Source organism: Neofelis nebulosa, chromosome 5 (assembly GCF_028018385.1).
Source record: "Neofelis nebulosa isolate mNeoNeb1 chromosome 5, mNeoNeb1.pri, whole genome shotgun sequence".
NCBI classification, from domain to species: Eukaryota; Metazoa; Chordata; class Mammalia; order Carnivora; family Felidae; genus Neofelis; species Neofelis nebulosa.
Window position 1 is genome coordinate 34069108 of NC_080786.1, and position 16106 is coordinate 34085213.

The 16106-nt window shown below is 51.4% G+C and overlaps 1 protein-coding gene across 4 annotated transcripts in view; it reads left to right on the plus strand.

Moving 5' to 3' along the window:
• Window positions 1-16106, plus strand: part of MRAS (muscle RAS oncogene homolog) — a 55476-nt gene that overhangs the window by 7766 nt on the left and 31604 nt on the right. Inside the window, exon 1 of one of the 4 annotated variants that reach the window (XM_058730004.1) lies at window positions 14211-14334. The exons of the other annotated variants lie outside the window; for them this stretch is intronic. The gene's annotated coding sequence lies outside the window, so the exon portion shown is untranslated. Of the gene's footprint in view, window positions 1-14210; window positions 14335-16106 lie in introns of those variants that run through there. 4 annotated transcript variants of the gene reach the window in all.

The window sequence follows — 16106 nt, forward strand, 5'->3', positions numbered from 1 at the left end:
CCATCTTAAATTTTTTTTAATGTTTATTTATCTTTGAGAGAGACAGAGACAGAATACAAGTGGGTTAGGGGCAGAGAGAGAGGGAGACAGAATCCAAAACAGGCTTCAGGCTCTGAGCCGTCAGCACAGAGCCTGACACGGGGCTCGAACTCACGAGCTGTGAGATCATGACCTGAGCCGAAGTCGGACGCTCAACCGACTGAGCCACCCAGGCGCCCCTCCTATAAATCCATCTTAAAATGCAGAACGAAATATCAAAATCAAATCTGAGCATTTTACTCCCTTGCTCACAGACCCTTAATGAGAAAGGAGAAGGGGCTGGTCTACCAGATACTAAAATACTACAAAACTAGGGTAAAGTGGTATGGCCCTGGAACAGGAGTAGATAGGTCAATGAAACAGAATAGAGTACCTTCCCTGAAGTCCTATCACCTCTCCCCCAACCACCCCACTCCTGAAAAAAAAAAAAAAACCACCTTTTTATTTGAAATGCAACCCACTTTCAAAAGAAAAGTTCTGGTTTCTTAAGTATCTGCTATATATATTTGGTATAGGCTGGCCCTGCTATACCAAATACCCACACTGTACCCAAGTCCCCAAACAGTGAAAATGTCTGTGGGCATGTGGAGCTGCGTGGAGGTTGCCAGAGGGTTGGTGGGTGGAGTTGGGGGAGGCCCACCCACCCCATTGGAACTAATCATTCTCAGGGGGTCAAGGGAAAAGTTCTTGCCTCCCCAAAGCATTATGTATTCATTTCAAAAGCAAAATTAATTTTAATTCCATTTAGGTTTCTTTTTTTACCCTTTACAAAATTGCATCATACCTTCTTGAAAATTCCCCTTCTTAGATAACCCACACATTCACCCCTTTCTATCTGAATTCCGCTGGAAATGTAGGGCCCACGGAGGAGATAGAGGCGAGCCCATCTTTCTTGGCAAGGACCATTCTCTCACAAGTCGGCTCAGCTGCCCAAAATAGCCTCTATCGTGTTCTTCTTTCAATGCTGGCTTTATTGTAACTAGAGATGATGGAAAAGGGTGGAGCCACTGTCCCAAAGCCTTGGGGGCATATATGAAAAAATAACTGTATGAGATCTGTCTTCTCAGCCATCCCTCCACACCCACATTCCTCAGGTTGAGGTTCTTTGGGCAGAGGAGCTGGGAAGGCCTGGTGCTCCTCACACCCAGCCCTTCTCCAGGAAGCCAGGCCCCAGGTGCCCTCTGGCCTCCCAGGGAGCTAAGGTCAGCTGGCATCAGAACCTTCCCGTCCACCCCCACTCACTGACCCCCGACCCCACCCGCCCGCAGTGGACAGCGGCCTGAGTCCACTTATCTGGGACTGGGTGGGTGTTTCCTGCATGTTTGAGATTTTACAGAGGAAATCAAAATAAAGAAACAAAGCCTTTGTTTTACTTCTGGACTCAAACTGGGGATGGCTGGAGGGATGGAAAGGGGGAGCAAGAGTAGGTCACTTGGCAGTCCAACAAAATAACCATTCTAATAAAGCATTTAACAGGGACTTTTTTCTATTTAGGGTTGGTGTGAGTGAATAGGAAAGACAGGGTGGAGGGCTGGGAGAGCCTCTTTGTGTGGAAGGAGAGGGCCCCAGGCAGGGTCTCTGGCAAGGGTCTGGGACCCCCAGCAGGGCTGCAGAATTGGCAGCCAGAGGGGCCACAGATAGTCTCAGTCTCCTTTCCCACCTCAGAAGACCCACAGGAGAGCAGAAAGGGACAGGGACTGCAGGGCCAGAGGACCCTGTCTCCAATTTCTGCCCCACTACCTATTGTCATGTGACCTAGGGTGGTTTCCCCCCCCCCCCTCCCCCATCAGTGTGAGCCTCCCTTGCCTGGTCTCTAACAGGTAACAATGAAGATGTCCCAGCCACCCCATCCCATTCTTCCTGATCTAGCTATGCTGGATCAGGCCTTCATCCCACATGTGTGGAAATGGGGAGGTGCTCTCCCCAGTATTTCTTCATTCTCCCCAAAGCATTTTCTCCTTGTAGAAATTCTCTGAGTGTATCATTTATTTTTCTTTAAAAATTACCCAGGTGTTGATGAAAACTCTCCCTATCTGCAGTATTTCTGAGGATTTCAGAGTGGGGACCATGTCCGCTGGCCATCTGGTCTCCCTGGTCATCTGCCCTACTTTGCCCCACGCATGTATACAATCAGCTTGGCTTCCTCATTCCCTAAGCCCCACTAAGCCACAGCCAGTGTGTGTAACAGGCTTTCACCAAGGGCTCGGAAGAAAGGGGGTTACCCATTGTTCAGAACAGGGCAGGAGTTAAAACTGAGTAGTAGACAACCTCCTCTTGCCTGCTCACCCTTAAAGGATTTCTCCCTGCCTGCCTGTCTCCTCAAGCCTAGTTTACTGCCATTTTCCAGGGTCCAATTTTCCTGGACGCTTTCCCCAGAACTTCTGAGAACTCCAAATTTCCATTACTTTTGGTTGCAAAGCAGTAATGACATCTGTCCTGGACTAGGCTGCGAGCCTACACTTTGGCCTCAGAAAAGAGCCACCAAAGAGCCTGTCTAAGCCAGAGTTCTGCACCCTAGCCTTACACCATTAGCTAGGTGTAAGCTAGCACCTTCAGTATGAGACACTTCAAATTCTTAAATTAGGGCTTCTTTCCCAATGATCAGAGCGAACCCAAGTGTGAATTTTTTTTCCTTCCTGTTACAGCATCTTGCAGAATCGCCGTGAGGATTAGAGCTGATGTAAATCAACAGATATTTAGTGAGCACCTACTCTGTATCAGGCATGTGCTGGGCACCCGAGGGACGGTGGAGAATAGAACAGAGGACAGGCCCTGTGCTCATGGAACTGACACATTACATAAGTAAGGAATGCAAAGGGCTGTCAAGGACAGCTGAGTGTCCAGAAGAGTGTAACAGTAATATCTCACCTAGTCTGGGGTGTGGTAAGGCGTGCTCAGGGGAGTAGATGTAGAGTGCTGAGGATGTTGTCAGGACTTAATAAACAGGCATTATAATGCTCCATCCTGGCCACAGGACTCAGCCTGATTGCACCTGCAGCTGGTTGCTGCTACTACCAACAATAGTTTTGCATAGAGGGGTTTATAATGTTTTCCAAGGTTACACGGCCAGTACATGACGCACCCAGGATTCAGCACTGGACGTGTCGGACCTATTTCCATGCTCCTAACTTCTGCTCTGTCTTCGGCCGTTATGCCCCTGGGAAGGTCCCCTGATGGTCCCCTGAGATGGGCTGTAGGGCGGGGCATAGCTCTGAAGCTTCCCTCTTTCTATGCATCCCTGAAACAAGTCAGCATGGGTTGTGGATGCTGGTCATTCCTCCATCATCAGAAATAAAATGTGCTTCCTTGTTAAATCCTGGGATGGCCAAGCAGCAGGAGTAGTAATACCTCAGTTCATCTCAGGGGCTGGCATCTCTCTGTCAAGTGAGGAAACTGAGGCACAAACAGATTGAGCAGTGGCCTAGGGCCACATACCTAGCAGAGGGGCAAATGCTTTGATGCGGGACTTTTGATAAAAGTGCTGTATGTGGAAAAAACAGGTGGGAGGCCGGTGGTGGCTCCTGGGTGGGTCGCACCCCTTGGGAATGGAGCTGGTCTGCCAGCCGTGCTCACTGCCTCCTCCCCCACCCAGGCACAGCTGTCTGGCCTGGCTAGGCTGGTGAGGAATGGAAGGGAGAAATAGGTGGGAGAAATGCAGCAATGTTTTGCACTTGGAGAGTGAGATGTGAAAAGTTGCCTCCTGCCTTTCCAGCGGGGTGGGCTTAAAATCGGGACTTTGAGAGGGTCCCTGAAAAGTTACCACCCCACTTCCAGCCCTGGTGCACCCCTCCAGAGCCAGGCTGCTGGGTCCTATTCCTTCCTCGCTTCATAGGCCTTTGCAAGGAAACCCCCACAACCTCCCCAGCTGCTCATTGTCATGCCCACCTCGTTTTCAGGAAGTTTCCCTTTTATTTTGCTCCAGCCCAGATCTCTACAGTCTGGTTACTCTTTTAAAATGGAGATTGGATTGCTTCTTCCCACCTCAGGCAAGAGCCTGGACCATGTTTCTTTCTCATTTTAGCTTCAACATAAAAATTTTAACATTTTTCATGAATGGTGCTTGACATCGTGAATATAAATGATAGAAACAAATCAAAGCAACGGTCGTTTCTGAATATGTCTTTCTGCCCTTTACCTCCCTGGGTTCTGAACACTCTTCGGGTGGGCTGTGTGCCCTCCCCCTAATGACTATGCCCCTGCAAAGTCTCTAGGCTGAGTAACCCCTGCTGCTGTTACTCCTCAGTGTCATTTCCACGTCCTTTTTTAATCATGCCTCTTTGTGGCCGAAGCCAGGCCAGGGCAGTGCAAGGAGTTGTCAGCTCCCACTCAATGTGGGCATGCTGAAGTATGCTTGAGGTGGCCAGGGCTGGGGGCAGGTGCCCCTGTGGGCCGGAGCCACCCAAGGATGATTCGTTTGCTTTATACAATGTATAAAACTTTTTAACAGGTAGCTAATGTCAAAAACTCAGTCTCATGTAAAATTCAGATTCCTGGCTACTCTTAAACAATTTAGGCTATCTGGCAACCCCTTTACAGATAGGTTCATGTTGGAGCAGTTGGTGGAGGGTAACAGCAGTCTCCGATTTGCTGCAGGCTCCACTTCTCCCTGCTGCCTGCACTCACCTGCCTCTCTCATTTATCGACCTGGCCTCTCCGAACATGTGAGGCTGGGATGTTCAGTTGTCTCCCACATGCCTCTTTCCGCTACTGCAAGGGAAAGCAGTTCAGATAGTGGGTCAGCCAGGATTGGAGGGCTGAAGTTCAGCCATAGTCAGCCTGGCAAAAGTGTCCATCTCCTGGCAGGGGGGCTGCTGACACAGAGCAATGACTGTCCCTGGCCTCGAGGCCTTCCCTGTGCTGTCTGGCACCACCCTTGCCCTTCTGCTGGGCCACTTACTTCCTAGTGTGCTAGTGTGAGGCCACAGTTCCATGAGACAGGCAGCTCTGGGCTGACGCAGTTTTGAAGGACAGTCTGTGAAGCTGTGCTACACACACACACACACTACTCAGGGGAAGGACAGTACCGGGAGATTTGCCTTGCTGTCACCAGCAGGCTCCAGGGACAGGGTGTGGCATCCCCAGACCAGCAGGTGGAGTGGTCAGGGAGCTGGGACCTGGGAGCTGCAGGGGGCTCGGTGTTTTGGAAGTGTGAGTGGCAAGTAAGGACTCCCTCACTGTGACCTACTTCTCCTGATGGGCCGGTGCCCATGTGTGTCCAATGGAACTCCTCACGTGATATGTCCCTTATGAGAGCCACCATTCACTACTCTGGGACCCAGCTGGCCCATCGGGTATAGTGCCCGCACCACCTCTGCCCTACCCTCTACCCGAGCCAGAATTCTGGCTGCCTCCCAGTGTCAACCCTGCATTGTGGAAATGCCGACAGCAGACCCCTGCAGTGTCTCTGTGCAGAAAGCTGTGCCCAGGCTCTAGAGAGGTAACAAAGATGAGGTCTGGCCCTCAGACCCCAACCCTACCCTAGTGGAGGAATCTGACAGGGAAACAGCTCCCTGGCTCCCAGATTTGAAGGGAGAAGGAGGGGGGCTTGTTCCCCAGAAGAGGTAGAATGGCCCTGTGGCCAAGCTGGGAGCTTTGTGGTCAGACTCACAGACAGACAAGCCACAGAACCTCTGTGACCTCAGGGTTGATCACTAACAGGTGCTACATGGCACCTTCTTGGCTGTGAGGAGTCAAATGGCGTAATGGCTGCAGAGCACCCTGCCACCTGCCACCTGGCCAGCACTCCCCAGACACAAGCGAGGTGGCTGCATGGATGGAGGCCTGGAAGGCAGGAGAGGGCTGGGGAGGAAGGGATCACTTCAGGATGCTGGGAAAAGCAGGGGGGCTTCTCCGTAGAGAGGGAATATTTTCGTAGGCGGAGGGAAGGTGAAAAGACAGGGCAGGCAGAGAACTTTCATTGGCAGACTCCGAGGTGCTCTGCCAGGGGCCGGAGTCCCTGTCCTCAAGGATGCCACACTAGGAATCAGCAGAGAGGCTGCATGAGGAGGCCAGTGGTGCTGGGGGCTGTTCAAGGAGGGCCTGGAATGCTCTGGTCAGTGGGAGAGCTTCGGACACCCGTGGGTAGTTTTTCAGGGGGAAGCAGTATGCTCCAGGGCTGTTTAAGGACCGATAGTGCTGGAGGGGTGGGAGGATATGGGGGGCAGAGCTGAGCCCCTGAGGTGCACCTGCCATGAGTGGCAGACTTGCTAGGCCTTGGCCTTGGATCTGAGGGAGGAGAGGTGTTTGAGCTGCTAGGGGAGGAAGAGGGCAGGAAGGAGAGACAAGGGGTCTCGAGGGGGGGGGGGTTGTTGGCTTTAAAAAAAATTTAATGTTTAAAAATTAAAAAAAATTTTTTTAATGTTTTGTTTATTTTTGAGAGAGAAAGAGAGATAGAATGTGAGTGGGGAAGGGGCAGAGAGAGGGAGACACAGAATCTGAAGCGGGCTCCAGGCTCTGAGCTGTCAGCACAGAGCCCGATACGGGGCTTGAACTCACAGACTGTGAGATCATGACCTGAATGAAGTTGGATGCTTAACGGACTGAGCCACCCAGGCACCCCTGGCTGAGTCCATTCGGAGAAGGGTTGAGCCTGAGCAGCCCCCTGAGGAGCTGTGAGGAGGCTGCTGTGGCGGAATGAGGAGAGAATAGGACGGTGGTGGCCCGCCGGGGTCTGAGGGTCCTCACTTTGGGGACTCCCAGAGTGCGCAGAAGCCACCCCTCGCTGGTGGGGTGACTGCCAGAATGACTTTCCCAGTGGGCATGCAGGCTCCCGTGTGAGGCTGCGGAAGTTCTCCTCGGCTGAGGAGAGACTGCCCCAGCCCCAGCCCCAGCACTAGGTACATATTAATAGGCCCCTGGGGCTGAGAGTAAGAATTCAATCATAAAGCCACTTCCTCCTCTCTGCCCTAGCTGCTCTGAAGGAAGCTGTGACCCAGGTGGCAGCCCTGCCCGCACCCCTGGAGTTCACTGCCACCCTCCCTGTGGTGGTAGGACATGGGGACATGGTGGAGGGTGCCGGGGTGGGAGCTTGGAGGTTGAGAGGCCCGGTGTCAATACCCCGTGAGGCAGAGATGCCGGTGGGGGGGGGGGGGCATGTTGTTTTGAAGGTCTATGTGGACCTTAAGACCCTGGGGCCCTCGCTAACCCCTCTGTTCCCAGAGCCTCAGACCTACCAGGTGCCCTGGTCTAGCTGGGTGGTGAGCGAGGCAGAGCTTTAGTTTTTAGTTGCCAGGTCCCAGCTTTCCCCGTTACCACGCTGTTCCCCTGGGCAAATGCCCTAACATTCCTGACTCTGTCTCCCCAGAGACAGAGAGACCGAATGGGGAGACCGAATGCCACCTTGCATGGTCCTGCCTCATTGTGCCGGCCGGCCTGCTTGACCTTCCTCTTCCCACCTGACCCTGTATCCCTTCCCCATCTGCTTCCCTCTCCTCAGAGCTTCTGGAATATTCAGAGTTTCTGCCCTGCGGGCTACCCAGTCTCTCCTGGCTTTTCTTGTTGGTCAGACTCCCTAGGGACGGCAGAAAGAGTTGTGGCAAGATGCCCCCCCAGGGCAGAATGGGGGGGCTGAGGCCCATACACAGCCAGCGTGAGAGCACACCCCAGAAGGAGTGGTGAGGGCTGAGTTCTGTTGAGTTGTCAGCTTTGGAACCAGCCAGTTCGCAGGGCATGAGCTCGGGCAGGACTCTGGAGAGAGGCAGGAGGGCTTCCTGCAGGAGGAAGGGCTTGAGATGGGTTTTGAAGAATGTTGCTGATGGTAACAACTTGATGTTTACTGAGCGCTTGCGGTGGGCCAGACACAGCCAGGCAAATCAGTGTAGCCTGTTGTGACCACCATGAGGCAAGTGTAGCCACTGTGCCCACCTCTACAGAAGAGGAAACCAAGGTGCAGAAGATAAGTAACTTGCTTAAAGTTGCAGGCTGCCTGAGTCAGTGGCTCAGGCTCTGTGATGACGGGCTCCAGGGGAGGGGCCGGCCCCAAGCTGGGTAGGGACCAGCTGGTGTCCAGGAGCACGAGGAGACAGACTGGGCCTAAGGCAGCGACCAGCACAGTGGAGAGGGGCCCAGACAGAAGTGCTGGAAAATGGGTCTCAAAGCTACCTGGTGCTCCCACAGGGTTAGCTGCCTGATCCCCCAGCCTCCTCCCTGGTCCTGAGGGAAGGAGCATGTGGCCGGACACTGTTTGGCATACTTTGTCCCAGTTGGGAGTGGGGGCGTGCCTGTTCCTTGTGACTAGGCACATGCCCTGGGTGCCTCTTGGGCCCTGACCTGCTCGGCCGCCTCCCCCACAGGAGCAGGGATGTGGCCTTGGAGGCCTCTCTGACTCAGACATCACTCTCCCGGCTCACTGCTGACCTCTTCCCAGCACTCCTGGGTCTGCTGCCTCTGGCCTGGCCTGACCCTGTACCCACTCACCATTTCGCCAGCCATGAACAAATGCCTAGGATGATGGACTGGCCACGGGCTCTGGAGCCATACTGTGTGGTTTCAGAGCCTAGCACTGCCCCTTTCTAGCTGGATGACCTCAGAAAAGTTACTTTGTTGTACTTCAGTTTCTTCAACTATAAAATGGGGATAATCAGAGTCATTCCGTATAGGGCTGTTGTGAGAATTAAATGAGCTAACGTGGTAAAATCTTCCAACAGCATCAGACACATCACTTACATTAATTAATTAATTAATTAATCATTAGTTGTTTTTAGCATTGACCACTCTTGTAATTATTACAGTAGGTATTTCTACACACCTACTCTGGGACTTACACTGCTGGGTCATAAAGTGGCTCAGCTCTAGGCCTTATCAGGAGTCACTCTCGGGCTAGCGGGTAAGACACAAGTATGAGCAGTGATACAAGGAAGTATATGGGACTTGGGGGTCATGAGTACGGCCAAGGGCACTGCATCCCTCCCCTGGCTTACTTCAAACATTGGCCTTTGCCTGGATCTCTCGATCCCTATCTGACCATCTCTGCCAGCAGTCCAGGTGTGGTCCCGGCAGAGGAGTTTGGATCTGATGGGGTAGAAAAGTAGGGGCTGATGTATTAGCACAAGACTTGGGTAATAGAATTTTCCAGAGACAACCAGGCAGGTTCCCCCTAAAGGTCCTGCGCGCCCCCACCCAGAACAGGACGGCCGGTACGTGATACGTTTTGGAGGGAATCGGAAGAGTGGTGGGTTAGATCTGGGGTGGCAAACAAGTTTCCTCTCTGGATCAGTCACCTGGTTCTGGCTGCCAAGGTGCTGCATCAAAAAGGGTTCACGACTGAGCCAGAAGAGGACAGTGGTCAATTATGATGCCTGCGTGGCTCTGGGGACAGGAGGAATGGCCCCTGCGCCACATACTCACCATCTAAAAGCCAGTGGTATTTAAGGTCCTTTATCGCACAAAATTCTGCACATGGTTGGATGGGTGGTTAAGTCTTAATACTGGAGTGAGCTGAATGCACTGGCTTCCTGGAGGGGTGAGTAGTGCAGTGACATGGCTGGGCTGGGATTAGCAGCCATGTGAGACAACAGGCTGGAGCAAGGTCTGAGGGAGAGGAGAGTGAAGTCCTAAGGGATACACCAATGGCCTAGACCCCTGGTGGGACGGCACACCATTTATGCTCAGCCTGCAAGGCAGCAGCCCTGGGGAAGCTGCCCATTTCTGGGAATTGTGCAGAAGGGAAGGGCAGCTCCTGGAATGCAGAGCCATTTCCTCCACACGGGTGGGGTCACTCCCCCCAGCCTGTCCTCATCCCCCTGAGCTGGGCACACCCAGACATCATGGAGATGAGATTAGCTTCCCAGAGCTGATTCAGCTCAATGGGATGGAAAGTCCATTCGCTCTCACAGCAGCTCCATTAATAGTAAATGTTCCCCCTCTTCTACCTTTATTTATCAGATGACTTGCAGTTCAACTGATAAGGTTCCTGGGCAGGGGGGGTGGGGGGATCTTTAAAATGTTTAGTGTAGAAGTAGAGAGGCAAAAAGCAATGAAAACTAAACTTTCAATAAAGTTAGCAGCATCTTTGCAGAGGCTCTGTGTTGGCCACCGCCCCAGCTCCAAGAATCTGTGGTCCTTTAGTCGTGTAGCCAAGGAAGCTACGGACAAGGATGAAGAGTGCCCTGTGGGTTAGTGAAGTCACCATGACAGTCAAAGAAATGCTGTGATGCTATAAAACTAATCACCCAAGGAATTGAAGGCAGTATGGTGTGACGGTTCCCAGCATGACCTTTGGTGTCCGGCCAGTCCACCGCAGCTGCCCACTGAATGGTGGGGAGTGTAATTGCGATGGAGTCTCTCCTGGGCATCAGTTGTTCTGGCCAGGAGTGTATGGCATTGCTTTGGAAGTGGTGCTGGCTACGGGGATGGGGTGCACAGAGAGGCCAGGGAGCCTGTGGACCCCTTGACAATGTTTGCAAGGCAAGCTATTTCTTTTTGTTTGTTTGTTTAGTTTATTTATTTTGAGAGAGAGAGAGGGCGAGTGAGCATGAGTGGGGGAGGGGACAAAGAGAGCGAGAGGGAGAGAGAGAGTATCCCAAGCAGGCTCTAAGCTGTCAGCGCAGAGGCTGACGTGGAGCTTGAACTCATGAACCGTGGGATCATAACCAGAGCTGGAATCGAGAGTCGGACGCCTAACTGACTGGGCCACCCAGGCGCCCCCAGGCTACCTCTTTTTTGTGCGCCCACTTAAAAAACGGGGAATGTGTTGGGCTATTCTTTTGGGAAAAAAGCCCTGTAGAAGCCCTAGAAACTGGCAATCTGGGAGAATGCAACAGACTTGGTAAAGGATCCTAGCCACTGGACACAGCCATTTTGGGGGCTGCTGGAGCCCTCTGTTACCCAGGCATTTACATTGGCTACTGTATTGGGTCCTCCAGTGGCCCTGTGCAGTGCAGGCGCTCTTAGGGCTGTGGATGCAGCAGGCAAGTGGTCCAAACCACTGGGGTCTACCAGGTTGGAAGGAGACCAAGGGTCCAACCACTTCACCTGTCAGTACAAATATGCCCTTGCTGAGGGCCCCTTGGTCTTTTTCACAGGGGCCTCACAGGAGCGTCCTGTTCTCCTGTTTTATAGGTGGGCAGACAGGCTCCTGGAAGTTAAGAAACTTGTTTCAGGTCACACAGGGAGTCCATATCAGAGACACAAATAGAACTCAAGCTGCCTGGGGATGCCTGGGTGGCTCGGTCGCCCATTTAAGTGTCTGACTTCAGCTCAGGTCCTGATCTCACAGTTCATGAGTTTGAGCCCCGTGTCCAGCTCTGTTCTAACAGCTCAGAGCCTAGAGCTTACTTCCTATTGTGTGTCTCTCTCTGCCCCTCCCCTGCTTGTGCTCTCTCTTTCTCTCTCTCTCTCAAAAATAATAAATAAGCAAACATAAGAAAAGAACTCAAGTTACCTGACTGTAGTCATAGGCTGTTAATGACATCCCTGCCCCTAGTGTCCCCCTGAGAACCAAGGGAGGCTTTGTACAAGACTGTCCCCAGGAGTTCTTAGAACCCTCCATGCACACTTTGACATTTGCTGGGTGAAGAGGTTATTGTGGGGTTGTCTGTCTACCTAGCCCCCCACCTCCTGGGAGCATCACCCCTGCTTCTTGGCCTAAGGGAGAGCTGGGTGGGTAGAAGGCTTCACTGGGGCAGTATCCAGCAGTCAGTCAGTGAATAGACCTTGAGCCTCCTGTGTTTCGGGCCCTGCCTGGCCCCGTAAAAGGCAACGGAATAAGGAGATGTGGCTTTTGTCCCGGTGGAGCTTCTGAGCTACATGGGGAGACGAATCTGCCATTCAGGAAACAACTTCAAACCTTGCAAGATGGTGCTAACCCTGAGAGAGAAAGGAAGCCAAAGACAGCAGCCAAAAAAAGCTTATTTCTCTGGTTAGAGATGCCCAAAGTTTTTGTATACGTGTTATTAAAATTGTCCAGGCAGCACTACTGTCTTTTAGGAAGAAGTTTCCAGTATGAGCAAAGGTTTGAGTTGCCCGTGGACTGGGAGGGGCTGTAGGAGCAGTGGTTGCCATGAGAACCAGTGCTCAGCCGCCAACGCCCGCCCAAGTGGCTGCTGTTCCAAAAGTTGGTTTCTGAGTGGAGGGGGCTGCCTAGAACCTCAGAGCCATTTCCCATGGAAACAATATTCTAAATGATGGGTGACGATCCCACACAGGCCTCCGGCGGAGCTGAGATGGCAGCAGGGCTCTGATGGGGGAGCCTCTGAGTGGACAAAGTGAGAGGGGGAGGGAAGAGAGACTGAGGGAATCTCTCCTGGGAACAAAGTCAAGAAGGTGCAAGAACAAACATTTAAGCACCTTCTCTAAGCTGGGAACATTTCATAATTTTAATTTCATGCTTAGAGCAATCTTGCAAAGTATTTTCCGATGATTTCAAAGTAATTTTCTAACCCATCCCATCTTACAAAATAGGAAACTGAGGCTGTGAACAGTAACTTGCCCAAGGTCCCTTACCTGGTCAGTAGGAGAGTATCCAGCATAGAAAACTGGTGGAGGAGCTTTAGAGAGAGACCCTAGGTCCACCTTACACTACCTTCCCACCTCAGAGGGGCCATCCATGATCTACAAAAGGTAAAGAACTGACATTCTAGAATCATCTCTAATCTAAAAAGATCTAAAAAGAGCTCTGATCTTCTAGTCAAACAGGCTGGAGAGGAGGGGGGGGGGGGTCTTGTGAATGTAAGCATTTTGCTTCTTAACCACCAACCAATTTTCGTCATAGCTTGTGGTGACTTTTAAAAAAAGTCTTTCTCTTCACCACTCGAGTCCAGCTTATTTTGTAGGAGTGTGGTGCATGCACTTACAAGGACATCATTTAGTCAGGGATTATTTTGGGGGAGGTTGAAGGCTGGAGAAACATGCCCATCAGGAGAAGAGCCTTTAGAATTGGGGGAGGGGGAGTTCTGGACTCACTCTCATGCCCCTGCAACACCTTCTTTCCTTCCTGAGCCCACACTTGCTTTCAGAAGGGCTTTTTTGTGTGATTGGTCTGACCTGGTAGAAGGAGGGAGACAGTCCTAACTCCTGGCTGGGAGGGTTGCCCCTTAGCCCCGTGCATGGTCAGGGCCAATGCTATGGCCAGTAGGTGGTCTGATAGTTGTTTGGAAATGCTGGCATTGAGCCTCTAATTCCTTCAGCTAGACTTACATCCTTGTTGATGCTCTGCTAGGCTTTGGTGATACAGAGAGGGACAAGTTGCAGTCCTTGCCTTTTGTGCGCATTTAAGTGTAGATTTCAAGCATCCTCTGCACAAGGAATTACAGGGCACAGACTAGAAGGTGATGCCTCCCATAGGAGGGGATTCCTGGGCCCAGGCCTGACCTGTGAAGAGGTGTGTGCTCCCCGAGGGGGCCCTGGGTATCTGCAGAGGACTCCGTGTGACCATAGAGCACACTGGGTGAGCACAAAGCTGGTTGAGAGAAAGAGAGTAGAGTATGAGAGGTTGTGGCATAGCTAGCTACCGCTGGAGAGGTCAGCAGTGGCAACCAGTGCCAGCCTCAAATGTCAGTGAAGGAGCCGGAACTTGGCCCATCAGCTATGAGCAGTGCCAAAGGGTTTTTCACCACAAGGGATCCGGTCCAAGTTTTGTGCTAACTGTGCATTCTGACCTGCTTCCATTGAGTCTTAGTTGGGAGGGAACCCCGAGTTGGCTGCCTGTGGTCTCCTGGGAGCTCAACCCCTGAGTGCAGGACTCTGTGAAAGGAAGGAGCCCTTCAGCTGACCGTTTCCTGCCAGCTGCCTTGCTTGGCAAGCAGGTCCCCAGGTGATTCTCCTGTGGGTGGTCTGAGCACCACCTCAAAGATTCAGTTCGTGTCCTCTATCATACTTACTAGTGTATTTCTTATCTTGTTTTATTTTGAGAAGAAAGTCAAGAGGAAGAATTTTCTTTCTTGATACCTTTCCACCCACTGAGTACTTTTTATTCATGTCGTTGCCAGCAGAGAATGGAAGGAGCTTTAAAAAGAGCCTCTTTTCACAGGCAAATATGGTCACCCTGGCCCAGTGTCCTTGTCCACCCACGGCCAAGACGACGGGTAAGGAAGGACAGTGAGGGGACCACACCAACATCTCACTCCTCAAAACCTGAGAGGCAAAGGAGAGAGAGAGCTAGCCCTGTTTTCTTCCAACTGTTCTGCAGCCCCTTGGATCGTCATCTCGTCATGTGGGAGAACTCAGTTCCCCAAGGCCTCAATGTGTCCCCACCTTTATCCCGCTTAGGGAGGTGCAGCACCAAATGGACCTGATATCCTGCACCAAAGGAGCTTACTTAAATCCCCCCTGGAAGGACACAGAGTCCTACATTTTCAGGTAGCCTGAACCTTTTATTTGGTGGGAACATTTAAAAACTTTGTTTCTTTGAGGATAGTTGACACACAACGTTACATTGGTTTCAGGTGTACAACATGGTGATTCACCAACTCTGTACATTATGTCATCACCACAGGTGTAGCTGCCATGGGTCCCACACAACACTGTTGCAATACCATCTACTCTATTCCCTGTGCTGTACCTTTTAGTCCTACGGGTGGGAATATTTTAATGTTGTTAAGCTTTCCCAGGATACATATATAATACTAGCTTGTTGTAGCCAGTTGAAAATTGAGCAGGTGCCCCCAAATCTGCCAGTCTTCTCTCTGCCTAGAACCACATCTAGACATACAGATTCATAGATGGGTGACCTCATGGACGTGCAATCATACGTATGTGTTGTTTCGCAGCTGTTTGCGTTTTTTTTTCATACCTAATATAAACTTTTTCTAGGTTAGCGACCGTCAGCCTTTTTGATGGCTACATTGTATTGCATTGTGTAGATAAACGTTTTCTTTAACTTCCCCCCACCCCCCGCAGCATTTAAGTCATTTCCATATTTGCCCTGCTTCCTAACATCTTCGTTCACTCATCTGATTATCTCCTTAGCATAAGTTCTCATATATCATATAGCTCCAAGAGAAGGTATGTCATTTTACATTTTGATATATTGATGCGAGTGTGTTCTCAGTCCGGTTGGGACAGACGTATACGCCACCCGCAGGGTATAAAAGCGCCTGTACTTCCTGTCACTGCAGAGAAATCCTAAATGTCAACACCAAGCTTCCGTAACTGCACAAGGTTATGCAATCACTCTCTCCTGTAGCCCCACGCGAATCAGTGTGGCCACATAACCTACATTTGTGTCTAACACCTTTTGTATTGAAATCTAGAATTGAGGACTCTTTTAGAGCTGCAGATAACTGGAAAAAATCCAGCCCTTTAATCTGATAGGTAAGGAAATGATGGCTCTGCACGGCCTTCCCAACAAGCAGCAATGCACACGGGACTCCCAGTCCATTGTCCCCTCACCCTTCAGTGTCTCTGTCACACGTTCCATCGTGCCTTTCTGCCTCCCAGTTGCGCAGAGATTGTTGCTTTGCTGGTACACTGAGGCAGGATCAAGCTTGTGCTCCCCTGGCACCAGGTCTGTCTCCATGCTGCCTAGGATTGCCAGAATGGTAGGTGGTATTGCTTCTCCCTGGCCCCCTGGCGCGTCCGCAGGTAGCGGCTTAAGTCTCTGGCAACCACCCTTGGCTGAGGGCTCCTTCCATGCTCCCTGCCTCCCTCTCCTCCTTGTCTCTCTATGACGCTGTTTCCAAAGATGACTCTTCACTCCTCTGCCGTCACCTCTTCACAGTCATTCCTTATCTGTTAAGGCTCAGTTGTTCTTTGGAATCCTGGTGCCACATTTCTGGCTCCTGCCTGGTCTCCTTAGCTCAAGGTTTCTAGGCCTTAGCACTACTGACATCGCAGGATGGATAATTCTTTATTGTGGGGGGCTGTCCTGTGCGTTGTAGGAGGATGTGTAGCCGCAGCCTTGGCCTCCGCTCACTACATGCCAGTAACACCCACTAATAAGCCAGAATTATCTCCAGACATTGTAGATGTCCCCCAGGGACAAAACTGCCCCTGCTTGAGAACCACTGCCTTCGCTAGACGTGACATCATTCTCCACCCCCCCTCCCAACTAAAACAGGTTGACCAGATGCCACGAGATTCTAGCACAACTTTTTTTTTTTTTTTTTTTTTTTTTTTTTTTTTTTTTTTTT